Here is a 16,643-nt window from a genome sequence, read left to right as displayed (position 1 = left end):
CTGAATAGGACTTAAAAGCAAGGTAAAGTGGCCAATCTTGCACTGAATCATGAACTTGTAATTTCTTTCACTGAAAATTACTTCTCATGAAAAAGCGTCAAATTATTCATTTTAACAATGACCAAACCAGCAAAATTAAATATCTCAAAATCTAAAGTCATAATTTTTTCTGATTTCTATCAACAGAAGGCACTAATTATAAAGTTTAATATGGAATTCAGGAGAACTGACTCTGGGTGTTGAACACACAACGTGATATTTAGATGATGTATTACAGAATTGTACACCTGAAACCTATGTAACTTTACTAACTATTGTCACCACAATAAACTTGAATTAAAAAAAAAAAACAACAGAGAGAGATGCCATTTCTGAGGGTATTCTTTCTCAGGGAACCAAAGAAGTTTCTTAACATTTTTTAAAGCATCCATTCTCATCACAATCTTAAATTCTATGGCATTTTTTAGCCTACGTATATAAATACTTCTGAAAACATTCCCATAAGCTGCCCCAATAATTTAGAATTTTCCGTGGAAGTGAAAAGTGGCTATCTTGTGATTGAAACAAATATAGATGTGGAGTCTGAAATCCGGGATTCAGGCCACACTCGCAAACTGTCACTGTGGTAAGCTTTGTCACCTCCCTTAGCTCGGTTTCTCCATCTTAGAAATGAGTATCAATGCTTACTTCATATATTCATTGCAAGGACTTATTGTGCTAATCAATTTCAAAGCAATGTATGAAGAATTCATGTTCTATAAATATTATATAAATATAAACTAGTCAATGATAGATACTATTACACCAACATAAATACATTTACATTACAAAGCTTTGAGACACAGGCTGAGTGCGTGGTTATGAAGTAAACTGAAAAATCTGAGATAAATAACTATCCACAATAGTCTTTCTGTGTGTAGGAGAAAATGGGCTCTGGAATTTCTGGATTAGCTGTCCAGTTTGATCAACCAGTTGATTTTTAAATTTCTCCCTTTAACAGAAGCTTTGTGGATAAAATGATAAAAGCTATACTGTAGTCTGTATAAAGCCTGTCTTTCTGTGGTATACTCGTACATATAAGCCCCACCAGTTTCTGTCACTATAGGAGCTATGCACAAAACTCTACAATTATATAGGATGCCACGATACCTAGAAAAGTGCCTCATATTAACTCCAGAAAGCTTCAGAAAAACTCTCTCTGTGGTGTCATTCCTTTCACAAAAGTCAATGTGGCCATTCAGTCTCTTGGGTTTTTAATATCTATCTTTATTAATACTCAGATGAGGTGTTTTAGATCACAGACAGATTTCTTATTAATTACCTTACAGTCAACAATAAGCACGTCCCTCCTCCTAACCCCCAACCTCACCCCTGAAATGACATAATGAAAGCCACGCCAAATTTCCTACTCAAGTAACACATACAGGGGTGCCAGAAAATGTATACACATGACTTGTCTTCATCTTTTGTTATCAGTATATATTGAGTATTACAATGTTAATACATTTTTTTCCTTTCTTAAAATGTGTATGCATTTTTTGGCACCCTTTGAATTTCAAAGGGGAATGATGGAGAACAGATTTTTGCCAATTACATACAGAAGAAAAATGTCAGGAAAGGAGAAGGTGGACAAAACATGTTTACTCCTCTTAATATAGGGAAGGGGCATGAGGACTATTTTTGCAGAAGAAGGAACTAAGAAGTTGGATTCCAAGCCTGCTGCCTACGCGCTGCAAGACACAGAACTCAGGCAGACGTTCATCAGTCAAGCAGAGCAAACCAGAGATTCCATTAAGAGCCTCCCTGTTGTTAGCCCACAGAAAGAAAACACAGGTTGTGCTTTACAAGAGTTAAGGCTAAACCTGCTTCTATTCTTCTTGTGTCTTACTGAAGTTAAAGATAAACTTACCATTGTTCTTCTATCCTCCTTCACCCCCATACCTATGAAATTTTCCATGAAAGCAGAAAACACACAGAAACCCCAGCCTGGGGGATGAAGGGGAGTCTCTCTTCCACTAGGGATTAGAGACCACCACTCTGTCTATGGGTGGCCTTTGTTTTCTTACTTACTCTCTGCTAAATAAACTTATTTTTACTTTAAACTCTATATCAGCTCACATTTGAATTCTTTCCTATGTGAATCCCAGGACTCACTTTTTCCGTAACACTTTGAGATAGAATGGAAATGAGCCTAGATTCTCACCTTAATCTTTAGGAATGCAAATACATCTTCGCACGAGTTAGATAACGGAATTGTACACCTGAAACCTATGTAATTTTGCTAACCATTGTCACCCCAATAAACTTTAATTTAAAAAAAAAGTTAGATAAACCTCAACTGTTTCCAGTTTTTAAGCTCTAAAGATATCTCTAAGGGAAACATCTGGAAAAGGCCTAGAGATAGAACTCCAGGCTTCCTGGTACTGTGGGGCTTCACCTATGGACTTTCTTTGAGCTATAACCATTTTTCCCTCTCGAATCAAAGAAATTAATTACAAAAGTGGATAGAGATCTAATTTTCATGGAATGTGAACGTTAAAATGTTCCTAGGGAAAGTGAAAGCAAATAGCCCCCGTCTTTATATAGTATACTTGTCTTTGTGTCAGAAGGCTAGAGATTTTTACAGGACCCGATGAGAAATTCACGAAAGTTTTATTTCCCCACAAGTCATTTATTTAAAATATAAATTATCCTACCTACTCATTCTGTTCCTAAAGGGCATGACTTTCTGGAACATATTCTTGTACAATAGTTATATTTAGCAAAAAAGGAGATGGTTTAGGAAATTTGCATCAATAATTCAATGAACAATTTGTAAAGAGTGTTATGTTTCTACAGATGGAATGGAGTTGATATACATGCCAACATATATAAATACATAAGCCATATTTATACATAATTTTCATTAATTTTTGTCCCTTGTTATTCACTGCGAAAGGACTGCTTAAATCTTGTAGTCCACTGCTATTACTGGAGCCATTACGAAAACTGCCCTGTTCATTTTCATTGCCTGGAAAGATAGACTTTTATTCCAATGATTTTTTGTCAGCGAGAGTGATGGGTTAGCAAAATGAGAGTCATGTTGCTTGAATTAACTACATAAGTGGCTAGGGACTTCTGAGTACCTTCAAGCCTTTTATAACAATAATACACTTTCGTCCTAGTTGCTGGTGAATGAATGCACTCCGTTATTTTATTTCACTCACTATATATCAATAAAGTATGGTAATCAAAACAATAGTTAGCCCAGTATGGAACTCTTTGTGGACAGCAGATGGCACTAAAGATACTCTAAAGTGGCATGACCAAAGGCTTTTTCTAAGAATGCGCCCTCTCACATAGACTATTCTAATGATCTCCTCAAGTAGTTTAAGAGGTGAGGATGACCTGGTTTCTTTACATTTACTCCAACCGACTGCATTTCTGTTTTCCTCGCTTCGCTTTCACCTGGACATAGTGAATCTGCACCTCACCTCTCCCACAGATTCTTACTCCTTTGGTTCTGATTATCTGTTAAGATCTCTTTGTTGAACTACATTCTATGACCTAAAATGAGACTGGTCAGAGTGTTTCCATAACACCCTCAATTCCTCATCACTCTCAGCATTACCACTGAGACTGACTTGAAATCATTTTGAAACATCTATATTACTTCTGTGAATTTCCTGGACCTAGCGCTGGTTTTGCATGTTCACAGACATGGCTCTAACCTAAACACTAATCCATCCACTCGGAGGTTAATGCAACATCCTCCTTTCTTCTGACTTCTCCCCCTCAGTTTGCTCCACCCCTATAATGTTCTTCTAGTCCTTCCTCTTGATAATATCTTGTATTTTCTCCTATGGCTTTTCAATTTAAGGATAAAACAATGTTACTCAAATAGCAAAAAATATGCATTGTCATTAAATGGACATCGTCCATTCTCCCTCCTTTCGTTGATCCTGATGCTGGACAAACATTTATATAGTTCAAGATGAATTCACGATGAATTTCACAGCTGAGTGTGTTCCTGTGATTGCCTTGCTGAGAATCATTTTATTCTTTTCCAAAATTTGTGAATTCTCTTGTTCCATGGTTCCAGGCAACCGAAGATAACAACAGAAAATTAGCATAATAACAGATCTATCCAAATATATCTGACAGTGGAGAAACCCGAAAGGTGTAGAACCAAATGCTTTCACTAATCTGCATCATGTTTTACAGTAACAAAGAAGCAATGAGACTGGCTGTTGAATCACTGCATAGTAGATATGCAAATTTCATTTTAAAACCTCATACTCATTGGAGAGACCTTGTTAACGGAATGTTGGAAATTAGCCTCCCATCAAATACAGCATGATACGACTGCTAAGGATTTTACCAAAATTAAAATCAGAGCATTTCACATCCAAGATGAAAACTTGCCATACTTCCTCTAATAAGCACAAGGCAAATTAAAATATTAATTCAAGTGGGTACCCATTGTGTGGAGGCATTTTGAGACTGCTAACTGTTTTGCCTACAACTTAATACATTTCCTCATATGACTTAAAAATAATTGAGACCTTTCCTTGTGCACTGCCCAGTAGATCTTTCAAAGTTGCTACAAATCCTCAAAGGCTTTTTGTTCCTTAGATAAAGAACATATTTCTCATATTTCAGCATGCTAGATTTCTTGCACTGAAAGTCAATCTTCACAAAGAATAAAAATATTAGGGACATTTTATAAAGAGACTAATTAAGAGAGGAGTTTTCTTCATTTCCAAAGGTAATTGGAAGACCTTCATCTGTTGTGCTAATTACATACACTGAGCATTAATTAAAGCACACGTTAGGGTTTTCTTCTTTTTGGACATGTTAGAGGGTTTGATGATCTTTGTTAATTTTAGCTTTGGGACAAAAGACTGGCACTGATTTGGCAGGCATTAATTTTTTGCTTCATATGGCTTCCAAAGCTGATGTATTATTGTCAAGAGCTCTTTTTTTAAGATGTATAAAGTATTATTAAAGTACTTAATCTGTTCTCCTCACAGAAAAAGTTCCATGTAATTTACTTGTTTCTCCGTGCAATAGACCTAGCTCAAATTATAAATGAAAACTTATTTTATTTTTGAGTCTGACTTATTTTCTATCATGACCAGTGATTTCATGCTAACTAACATGCAAAAAATGTCTACAGGATTAATGATCCCATTAAAAAAACACACAAAAACTTACTTTGTCAGATGGTGGGGATAGCAAGAGATTCTGTGAATTCCAACCACTAAATGTGTGACAGTAATTTCAAAACAAACTTCCTTGGTAAAGCTCCACCATAATGGATTAGAAAACCTGTCATCTATGTCTTCTAACAAAAAATATATTCATTCTTTTAAATCTGAACTAGTATGTCATAGTCAAAGGAAGTGCATTACCCAGTCAACATTATACCCTATCTTTAAGTATTCTCCACATCCCCAGGTTCTTTCTTTGGACTTATGGGTATCAAACCACTTCTGCACAGAATTTTTGTTCTTGTTCCTTTGAACGGTCTCTTAAGGCAAGTTGCAGTATAACATTTTTTTTTTCCTAGCTGAGCCATCCTGCTACCTGTTGGCAGCTCAGCGGCTGCTCAGCTCAGGCTGGACTCGAACCGCTGTTGCTCAGAGCTCAAACTCTTGAGCGAGCTCTTAACCAACTGAGCCACTCGGCCGGCCCAAGTTGCAGTATAACAGATATTGACAAATGGTGTGGCTATGCATCACTGAAGGTGACCAGAGAACTATTAACATCTTGAAGACATCGAGTTTACTCAGCCATATAACAATTATATTTGGGAAGTGGGACAGAATCACAGTCATGAAACTGAAAAGAACATGTGGTTATCCAGTTTATTCCACTGACTCTACGCTGAAACAAATGTATTCTAAAGTATCTATGCTGACCCCTCCTTTCCCCCCTGTACTGCACTTCTCCTTCTATCTTCTACCTATGGACAGCAAGGGATGTCTCTTTGGCCTTTCACTTTCGTTACACTTCTACATCTTTTCTGCCCGATTCAACCACTTTTGTGGCTTCAAATGTTACCCCCTTTTTAAAGCCTCTCTAGGCTTTAATCTCTTCATTGGACACTCAGCTCTCATTTATAATTTTCAACTGGGCCTTTCTACCTGGATTACCTGGTGCTACCTCAGATGCTATGTATCAAAAATAGAATGTCTTTTTCTTTCCAAAACCAGATGCCACTGATAACATGCCTATATCATTCATCCAGTCCCCAACCAAGGCTTGGAACTCTTCTGGTCTCATAACTAAGCAATTACCAAGTTCTGTTAATTCTTTTGTTTTGGTTTTGACACTCATGACTTCCTTTCCATTCCTACTATCATTCTTTTTCAAACTCTTATCAGTTCAGTGATGACTTATTGCAATAGCCTCCTAACTAGTCTGCCAAATTCCAGTCTTTATTTTCTACAAGCCACACTATACTCTGCTATGAAACTTAAAAAAAATACAGACTTTTTTCATTTAAACTTCTACTAAAAACCATTGCAACATTTCCAATTGCCTGACGTCATCATTCTCATCTGTTTTGAAAAAGCATTCTAGGGCCGGCCGAGTGGTGCAATGGTTAAGAACTGGCTTGGGACGCCAGAGGGCCCCGGTTCGGATCCCACATATGAGGGCCAGTGACACTGCCCTCTACAGCTAAGATGCTGAACAACAGCTCAACCTGGAGCTGGGCTGCCGTGAGTCACCGGCGACGGCGTAGGCTGCAGCCCTGTGGCAGTGGGTTGCCATGGGTTACCATATGTAGCCAGCAGCCAGTGCGAGCGGCCAGCAGCCGCAGTGAGCGGCCGTCCAGAAGCCGGCGACTGATGTGCCTCGCCCGGGAAGAGCACAACGATGGTGCCAACTTGGGCCAGTGAAGCAACGTCCTCCACAACTAGACTGAAGAACAAAACGACAGCAACTTGTCTGTTCCCCTTCCCCCAATTCCCCAGCACTGTTCCCATCTCCCCAATTCCCCAATAAAAAAAAAAAACTTAAAAAAAAAAAAAAAAGAAAAAGCATTCTAGGCCGACTACGGCAAAGGCCAATGGGAACGGGAAGGAAGCCGGGAATACGTAAGGACTGAGCTAGGGCCGTGGTTCTCAAACGTTAGCACTCCGCATAAGTAGTGCTGACTATAATGTGTGGAACCCAGTGCCAAATGAAAATGCAGGGCACTGCGTTAAAAATTATTAAGAATCTCAAGAGAGCCACAGAATACCATTAAACCAACGCAGGACCCTTTCGAGTGTGGGGCCGTGTGTGACTACATGGGCGACACGTCCATGAAGCTGGCTCTGTCATAAGACTCCACTGGTTCACTTGTTTTAAATGTGGAGACTTGGATAGCAGACCTCAAAAAACTCAGCTTCGATATGTTTGGTTGGGACCTGAGAATCTGCATTTTTAAGATGCATCCTAGGACATTCGGAAGTTAGTAGACTACACTTTGAGTAACAGTGGCCTAGGGAATCATCACATAGAGCTAAAGTTGCTTCACAGGGAAAGGTCAATAGCTCAAATTACAGTGTCCAAGGGTTTATGACAAATTTTGGCGAATCTGGTGGTGGGGAGCACAGAGAAGGATTTGAAGTCATGATGCTACCTTAACCCTTTCGCCACAATGGTCGGGTATAGCCCAACGAATATGTCCGAAATTTTTATACATAAAAATAATGTCATTTACATACAAAGCAGCTCAAATTGTTATTATTAAATGCATAAAATTGTCAAAATATCAACTTTTTGTCTTTTGTGGATTTCTGACACATTTGAGAAAAAAACTTGAAATCAATTCATGCAGCGAAAGAGTTAAAACAGGAGCAAGTCAAGCAGAAGCCATGTCAATTATCTACAGGATTAAATTCACCTCACTAGCCTAAATCTCAAAAGCTGCCATGATCATTGCCCCACCCTGATTTTATTAACTTGCCATCATGACTTCCCAACAAGAATGCTCTTCTCCAAAAGACGCCGACGGTTCAGGCTTACTCTGTGATGACAATGCTCATACTACCTTGCCTTCCAAGTACTGGCTCCGGGTGCTCTACCCTTCAACACCCAATTTAAACTTCATCCCCTATGCACATCTGTCCCTAGTTCAGAGAACCACTGAATTTTAGAGTAGGAAAGTTGCTTAGGAATCACCTAGTACAATGCTCTTTTCTAAAGATAACGGAATCAAGGCTCAGAAATTTAATGATTTATTTAAAATGACAGAGTCGAGGGGCAAACAGTGATGAAAACCCCAAGCCTCCTCCTTGGTTCCTAAACCCATGTTCTTACCACTGCAGCACACGACCCCCTTCTCAAATCCTGAAACATAATGCATTTCTTTATTCATTCACTACGTATTTATTAGAGACCCATTATTTTCCAGGGAATAGGTTACGAACGAGGGGAAAAAATGGAATGGGTATGGGCCCTGCTATAATTAAAGCCATTATCTTTCCTACATATTTTACACACTTCAATCTGTTATAAAATCTTTAGTGTGTATGTCTTGTATCCACCATGAAACAACATACTGCATTCATACAGTGATTTAGTTTTAATCTTTTTGTTCTCCACAGTCCCTAGAAAATGTGTGGGACTGTCCTATGAACTGAAGACTACTTAATAGCTTTAGCTCCCATCCACAAAATGCAAATAGGATCCCAACTGAAATTTTGTGACCATTGACACTTCCCCCATGCATTTCTAAACACACCCAGTTGGGTGGAATCACTCCCATGTAAATAGAATTATCCTCAGTTGAGAAATACTGCCCTCATACCATGTTTGCAAATAGTATTCACAAAATATTTTCTTGGATAACATCGTTAGAGAAAATCCAGAAATTTTTCATAGATGATGGAAGAACCCACTGAATAAAGTGTGGACTGAAAATTGAACCTGATGAAAAATAACTGAAGAAAAAAACAATTTGCTACAGGCTATTGCTAGCAATACAAGATATAAGAGTAGTGGTATCCTGGGCCGGCCGAGTGGCGCGTTGGTTAAGAGCTGGCTTGGGACGCCAGAGGGCCCTGGTTCGGATCCCACATATGAGGGCCAGTGACACTGCCCTCCACAGCTAAGATGCTGAACAACAGCTCAACCTGGAGCTGGGCTGCCGGAAGTCGCCAGCGACTGCGAAGGCTGCAGCCCCTGCGGCAGTGGATTGCCATGGGCTACCGTGTGTAGCCAGCAGCCAGCGTGAGCGGCCCTCAAGCCGCTGTGAGCGGCTGTCCAGAGGCCGGCGACTGATCTGCCTTGCCCAGGAAGAGCGCAATGATGGTACCAACTTGGGCCAGTGAAGCAACGTCCTCCACAACTAGACTGAAGAACAAAAGGACAGCAACTTGTCTGTTCCCCTTCCCCCAATTCCCCAGCGCTGTTCCCATTCCCAATTCCCCAATAAAAATCTTAAAACAAAAACAGAACCAAAGACTAGTGGTATCCTCACATTTGCTCTGGCTCATTACAAATAACTGGTTTGTAATTTAAACTTGAATTTGCCTATTTTGAATTTTAAAAAGCCCAAAATATTCTGTAATTATGCCCTTCAACTTTGTCCTTCAAACTTTCCCTTTATCTTCTTCTCCTCTTCTGTTTTGAGGGAAATTTTGTCTAAACCCATTTTCAAGGAGAAACTACATCTGCACCCTTGAACTTATCCTCTGGAACTTTCTCAATAGAATCACAATTACTCTCACTAATAATAACTATTCCAAAGAAAAAAGGAATAAATATTAATGAGCATTTGTCACAGTTGTGTACCCTGATATGGGATGTATATTCATTTCTAACTGCACTTCAGCAAATATTATTTTATTAGATTTTCACACCAATTATATTCAAATGTGTATAGTAAATATGATTATTCTGACTTTCCAGATGAGGAAAATTGGGGCCACAAAGAGTTAAATGATTTGCTTAGAAACATAAATCTGGAAAATGGCAGAGCCAGCGTATAAATACTAGTTTCTTGACTATACATTCAGCATTCTTTCAAACTGCAACACATTTCCTACCATAGCCCCCCTTTTCTGGATTTTCACTGTTTCCTACAGAGTTGGTTAACTTCCTCTCTCCACTAAAAATATGCTCAAATGTCACTATTAAGAAAACAAACAAAACAAACAACGAAAGCCCTATACTCTGCCTGCCTTTCCCTTAAACTCTCCCTTTCTTTCTCTTCATTACAAACTACATGAAAGACTACTACCTGAAAGAAATTTATTATTTCTTACCATTCAGCCATTCCTAAATGTATTATTAATACAGTCTCTCCTCTGCCCCATAACTCTACTGAAGCTGTTTCCAAAAAGTTCACCAACAATTTCTTAATCATCAAATTCTATGGACTCTACATAGTTCTCCTAATAACCAACCTCCCTCCAGCAGTTGCAGCAACCACACCCTCTCCCTTATTCAAATATTCTCCTCCCTTGGTTATCATAAAACTACACTCTGCAGTTTTCCTTATATGCCTTCTCATATTAGATTTAGTTTCTTTAACTCTTTCCTCTTCCTCCACCTGTCCTTTAAATGGAGACAGAACGCCAGGCTCTTCCCCTTAGATACTCTCATCCTCTCACATGGCTCCTATCATCGTCTCTCCACAGATAAATCTAGACATTTCTTGGCTTTTTGCCTCCAAATATATATTGGTCTTTGGAAAAGGCATGACGTATCTTCTCTATGTTTTTCAAAGGTCATTTATTTATATAAAGAACAAAGATCAATCAATGATATATTGCCCGTTTTGTTCGATTACCTTTTGCCATCTTTCAGTGAGCTTCATAATTCCTTGCTCTTAGAAGGACCTGTCTTTATTTGCGAAAAACTGAACAAGGTGCTGATGTATAGCCACATGTGAATTGAACGTTATACCACGCAAGGAGTTTTGAAGAGAGCGAAGCAAGTGGAAATCTGACGGCGCAAAGTCAGGCGAGTATGGTGGGTGTGGCAACACATTCCATCCAAGCTCCAATAATTTCTGATGGGTGATCAATCTTGCTGTGGTCTCGTGTTATCGCGATGGAACACAACTCCTTTACAATTAACAAGCTCTGGATATTTCTGGATGATAGATTCATTCAAACTGTCCAATTGCCGACAGTGCACATTCAAATTGATTGTTTGGTTCCTTGGTAGGAGCTTGAAAAATACGATACCATTAAATCCCACCACACTGAGAGCATAACCTTCCTCTAATGAATGTCTGCTTTTGATGTCGTTTGAGGTGAATCATCACACATTGTTGTAAACAATCCACTTCTCATCACCAGTTATCAGTCACTTCAAAAAAGGATTATTTTCCTCACGTTTAATGAGCATATTGCAGATGTTTATACGCACCATCAAATGAACTTCTTTGAGTTCAAGCAGAACCCAAATATGGAGCTAGCTTATGTATCCCAGCTTCTTCAGGTGGTTTTGAATGCTTAAATGATGAAAGTCCAATGTTCTTGCAATCTCTCATGTCATGTAACGTGGGTTTGACTCGATCAATGCCTTTATTTTGTCATCATCAACCTCGGTGGGCCTCCCTGACCGAGGAGCATCATTGAGATCAAAATCACCAGCACGGATTTTTGTGAACCATCGTTGGCACTGAGGTTCTTGTAGAGCATTGTCACCATAAACTTTATGCAAGTTTTCACAAGCTTGACACATGTTCTTCTCTTCATGGAAGTAAAACAGTAAAATATGGCAAAAATGCACAGTTTGGTCTTTTATTTTCAACTTGTAAAATCTCCAAAACTCAACCAAATCACTCAATTTTTTTTTAGAACGAAGCTAGAACTGTCAGTTATCAAATGACTTAGCAATGACATAGATGTGAATGGCTCTAGTATTTCCAAAAATGAACTAGTGCCATCTGTTGCAAACATGCTTTATGACTTTTTTGAAAACCCAATATTTCATACTGCTCCATGAATAGTTAAAAATGAAATGTTTTTGGCAGCTCCTCAAATGCAACTTTCTCCCATCTAAAATATGCTCCTTTTATTGTGATGCATAGCTAAATGAATATTCATCTTATTTCAAAATGGTTTCCATGACCCAACTATATTACCTCTGCAATTTTTCATACCTATCCAAAAATCTGCACTCCTACAACTTTAGCCCAGGTCCTTAACAAATTTGAACTGTGCCTCTGTACGGCAACCAAAATATTAACTATCTCACAGGACTACTGCTGGGTCAAACTAAGTGATACATGTGAAAGATCATTAAAACTTGTTGAGTAAATGCCAATCTAATTCATAGATTTTAACATTCACCTTGAAATGTCCCCTATTTTTAATTTAAAATTTTTAATAAAAGAATTGTAATTTGTGATTTTGTTGAGGCATGAATTTGAATCAAGTATCCTTAGAGAATGAACCCAGTGGCCTGTCCACCATCTGCTTCAATGTAGTTTTTCCCACCTCTACACCATTCTTTTATTAAGTGATTATAAATTTCATTACCTTCTGGGAGGGAAAAAAATCCCTGAAAAGAGCTAATCGCTGGAGTTGTTGGAGAAAATAAAGACAAAATTAGGAGATCTAAGAAATTGATGTCTTATGTACGGAAGTTGTTAAAGTTTTTGAAGTAATTTTTAGCTGGAAGAAAAAAGTCATAATGGATATTACATTATATTTAGAACTAAACAATAAAGAGACTGCACTGCATTAAAGTACATGAGGTACAAATAAAGTAGTACTGAGATAACATTGTACAGCTTTAAATGATCACATTAGGGAAAAAATATGAAAAGAAGTTCAATCTTAGTAGCAATCAAGGAATGCTCATTATAAAACAAAATTAAATACATTATACACTCATCAGATTGGGGCCATTTAAAAAGACCAAGTATGAAGCTATGAGAACTCTCATACACTATACACTGCTTATGGGAGTGTAAATTGGTACCTGGTGACAGTGTAAACGGGTGCAAACACCTAGATAAACCATTTACCATATTCTTTATTAAGGGGGAACTTTCACAAACCTTCTGATGAACAATTCTGCACCTACTATACAGAGACTCTCTTGCACATATGCCCCAAGAGAAATGTATAAGAATGTTCATAGCAGGATTATTTGTGATAGCAAAAAAACTACAAATAAGCCAAAATGTTTAATAACAGCATACTGGATACACAGAGGGTGCCAAAAAAATGTATACACATTTTAAGAAAGAAAAAAAACTGTATTAAAATTGCAATAATATACACGGATAACAAAAGATGAATACAAGTCACATTTGACTTCTGCAATTACAAGAGGTGCTCAAAGTGGTTACCATCAGCATAATTTTAATACAGCTTTTTCCTTTCTTACCATGTGTATACATTTATTTAGCACCCTCTGTATAATTTGTGGTATATTCAAAAACATAAATATTCTACAGCACTGAAAGTGAAAGAACGAATCTAGTTGATATAACATTAGGTTAAAAAAATAAAATTTTTAAAGGATACATTATGTATTTTTCAATTATATGTAAAGTTCACAGAGAAGAATAAACTATATTGTTTAGGAATGTATATTTAAGTAATAAAATTTCTAATAAACACAGATCATACTTATCTTGGTATGTATTGATATACAGCTCCATATAATCATACCAGTGGTTACATCTAAAGGACAAGGAGGGGACTGTGATCAGGGATAACTGCACAGACAGCTATTAGAGTTGATCGTTGTCGATTTCTTAATCTGAACAATGGTTACTTAGTAATTATTCATTAAACTAGATAGTTATGCTTTTACAGTCTTCTATATGTATATCTTAATCCAAAAATAGTTTTAAAAGAAGCCTCAAAATTAACGAGATAAGCATGCAACTTATGATGTTAGAAAAAGAACATCAGAATAAATAAACATAGAAGGAAATAAAGCCAACATCAGGAATTAATGAAATGTAAGACATAAAATAGAGGTGACAATAATGTCAAATGTAGTTCTTAGGAAAGACTAAAAGAAGTAGACAAAATTGGGAAAATTACTCATGAAGAAAAAGAACAAAAGCACTATACTAGGGATTAAAAAGTGGGCATGAATCAGGCATAACAGAAATGAGATAAAAGAAATGTATAAACAATATTATGCCAATAAATTTGAGGACACAGATGAAATGAATAAATTCTTAGAAGCATATAAGCATCAAAAAATATTTCACAGAGAAACAGACAACCTCAATAGTCTGGTATAATGACTGAAGGAATTGAATCAGTAGTTTACAAATATTTGATCAAGAAAAATCCAGGCCCACGTGACTTTACAAGATCTACCATACATTAAAGGAACAGACAATTCAAATCTAACCTAAACTCTTCCAAAGAATAGAAAAATAGTGAACACTCTCCTATGCATTATATGGGATATCAAAAAAAGACAAGTACAGTAAAAAATAATAGTAAATTGGATATACAAAAATCATAAACCAGTCACCTTCATAAGCATAAGCACAGATTGATCTAAAGATCCAATGTAATTCCAAACAAAATTCTAACAAGTTGTGTGTGTGTGTGCGCGTGCATCTGTGTAACTTGATCAGGCAAAGGATCAAAAATAGATAAGACAGTCCAGAAAACTAAGGCAGGAAGATTGCCCTATCAATTTTCAACACTTACTATAAAGCTGCAGTACTGAAGACAATGTGATATCAGAGCAGCGGTGGATATGTAGAACAATCAAACAAAACAGACAATGCAGAACAGGCCCATGAATGTGTGAAAACTTGACCTATGACAGGCAAACATTACAGATCAGTGTGGAAGAAACAGATCAGACCATGCATTGAAAAGTGCAGGGATAATAGGTAATCCTTATGGAAAGAAAAAAAACCAAACAAACCTGGGAACTTGTTTTCTCCCTTAGCACTTGGCACTGACTGCCTGTGCTCCTCGGCTGAGCCCAGCTCCCAGATCAGCAGACATCATGGGTTTGGGAGACCTGAAAAGCCCTGCTGGCCTCCATGTGATCAACGACTACCTGGCAGACAAGAGCTCCATCAGAGGTCTGTGCCATCAAACCAGACGTGCATATTTGAAGCAGTCTCTGGCCCACCACCTGCTGACTTGTATCATGCCCTACATTGGAATAACCACAAAAAGTCTTAGGAAAAGGAAAAGGCCAGCCTGCTGGGAGTGAAGAAAGCTTTGGGCAAGTCTGGCCCCACTAATGTGGACGACGCCACAGGAAGAAGAGCTACAGGTAATAAAGATGATGATGACATTGATCTCTTTGGGTCTGATGAGGAGGAAAGGAAGAAGCCAGGAGGCTAAGAGGAGAGTGCCTGGCACACTATGAGTCAAAGAAAGCCAAAAAACATGCACTTGCTGCCCAGTCTTCCATCTTCTTAGATGTGAAACCTTGGGATGACGAGACAGATACGGCAAAACTAGAGGAGTGCGTCAGGAGCATTCAAGCAGACAGCTTAGGGGCTCTTCTAAAGTAGTTCTAGTGGGATATGGAATTAAAAAATGTCAAATACAGTGTGCAGGTAGTAGAAGATGATAAAGTTGGAACAGATATGCAGCATGTGCCGACCACTGCTTTTGAGGACTATGTGCAGTTCATGGCCATGGCTGCTTTGAACAAGATCTAAAATCTATCATGGATCATTACCCTTAAATAAAAGCTTGAAAGACAGGAAAAAAACAACAACAAGGAAAAGATATTTGAAAGACATACAACCAAGAAAGGGTTATTATCCAAATATATAAAGCACTCCAACCAATCAGAAAGAAAAGACAGCCATACTAATAGAAAATGTGCAAAAGATATGAATAGGCATTTGACAGAAGGATGAATATATTAATGTCCTGGGAGCATATGAAATGGTCCAAAACTTCATTTGTATTCCAGGAAAAGCTTAGAAAAGCCAAATGAGACACCATTACATAACCACCGGATTAAGAGTATTAAACACATAGACAACACCAAGTTTGGGAGAAGTTGTAATGCAACAGGCATGCCCGTACACTGCTAATGAAAGTATACATGGGTAAAACAACTTTGAAAGACAGTTTGGCATTGCTTAGTAAACCTGCGTAAGTCAGCAATTCTATAACTACAACTCCAGCTACAACTCAGCAGTTCTCCTTCTAGGCACATATTCTAAAGAATCTCTTTGCACATGTGCAAAAAAAAAGAGGAAAAAAGTTTTAGAACGCCCCTTGTGGGTGTCTTTGGCCAGGCTCCCTAGAAACCAGACCCCGAGGCAAATTTATGTGCTTAGGCTTTATTGGGGAAATGAAACGAGAGGGAAGCAGGAGGTGAGAAAAAAAGGAAAACATCTAAAATAAGCAATAAAAATGTTTTTAAAAGTGAAGTAAGGTAGGAAAGATGGAGGGCAAAAATACTCCTGAGCTGGCCAAACATAATAAATACCTCGGTCTCGTGCAGTAGCTTCAAAGAGGTTATATGAACCTACTTCATCTAAAAACTGTCGAGGGAGGGAGGACAAAGAGAGATCAAAGTATCTGCTACCTTCTTCCTCTTTCCCATCTCATCCTGGCCAAAGACTGCTCTGCAGGCAATTGACTTCCCTGTCTCCATTTTGTGTCAACTGCTTCTTCCAAGGAATCAGTGTGGAAGCCAGAGCCCTCATGGTCTAGTCCAGATGGTGTGTGATGCAATAGCCTCTT

General features: G+C 38.1%; 1 pseudogene; it reads left to right on the top strand.

The window, feature by feature from the left end:
- Positions 1 to 14,931: 14,931 nt before the first annotated feature.
- LOC109381960 (elongation factor 1-beta pseudogene) lies at positions 14,932 to 15,601 on the top strand (annotated as a pseudogene).
- Positions 15,602 to 16,643: the final 1,042 nt, after the last annotated feature.

This window comes from Hipposideros armiger, unplaced genomic scaffold (assembly GCF_001890085.2).
Source record: "Hipposideros armiger isolate ML-2016 unplaced genomic scaffold, ASM189008v1 scaffold_56, whole genome shotgun sequence".
Lineage (NCBI taxonomy): Eukaryota > Metazoa > Chordata > Mammalia > Chiroptera > Hipposideridae > Hipposideros > Hipposideros armiger.
Note: the sequence above shows the minus strand (reverse complement) of the source record. Positions and strands in the feature narration are given on the sequence as shown.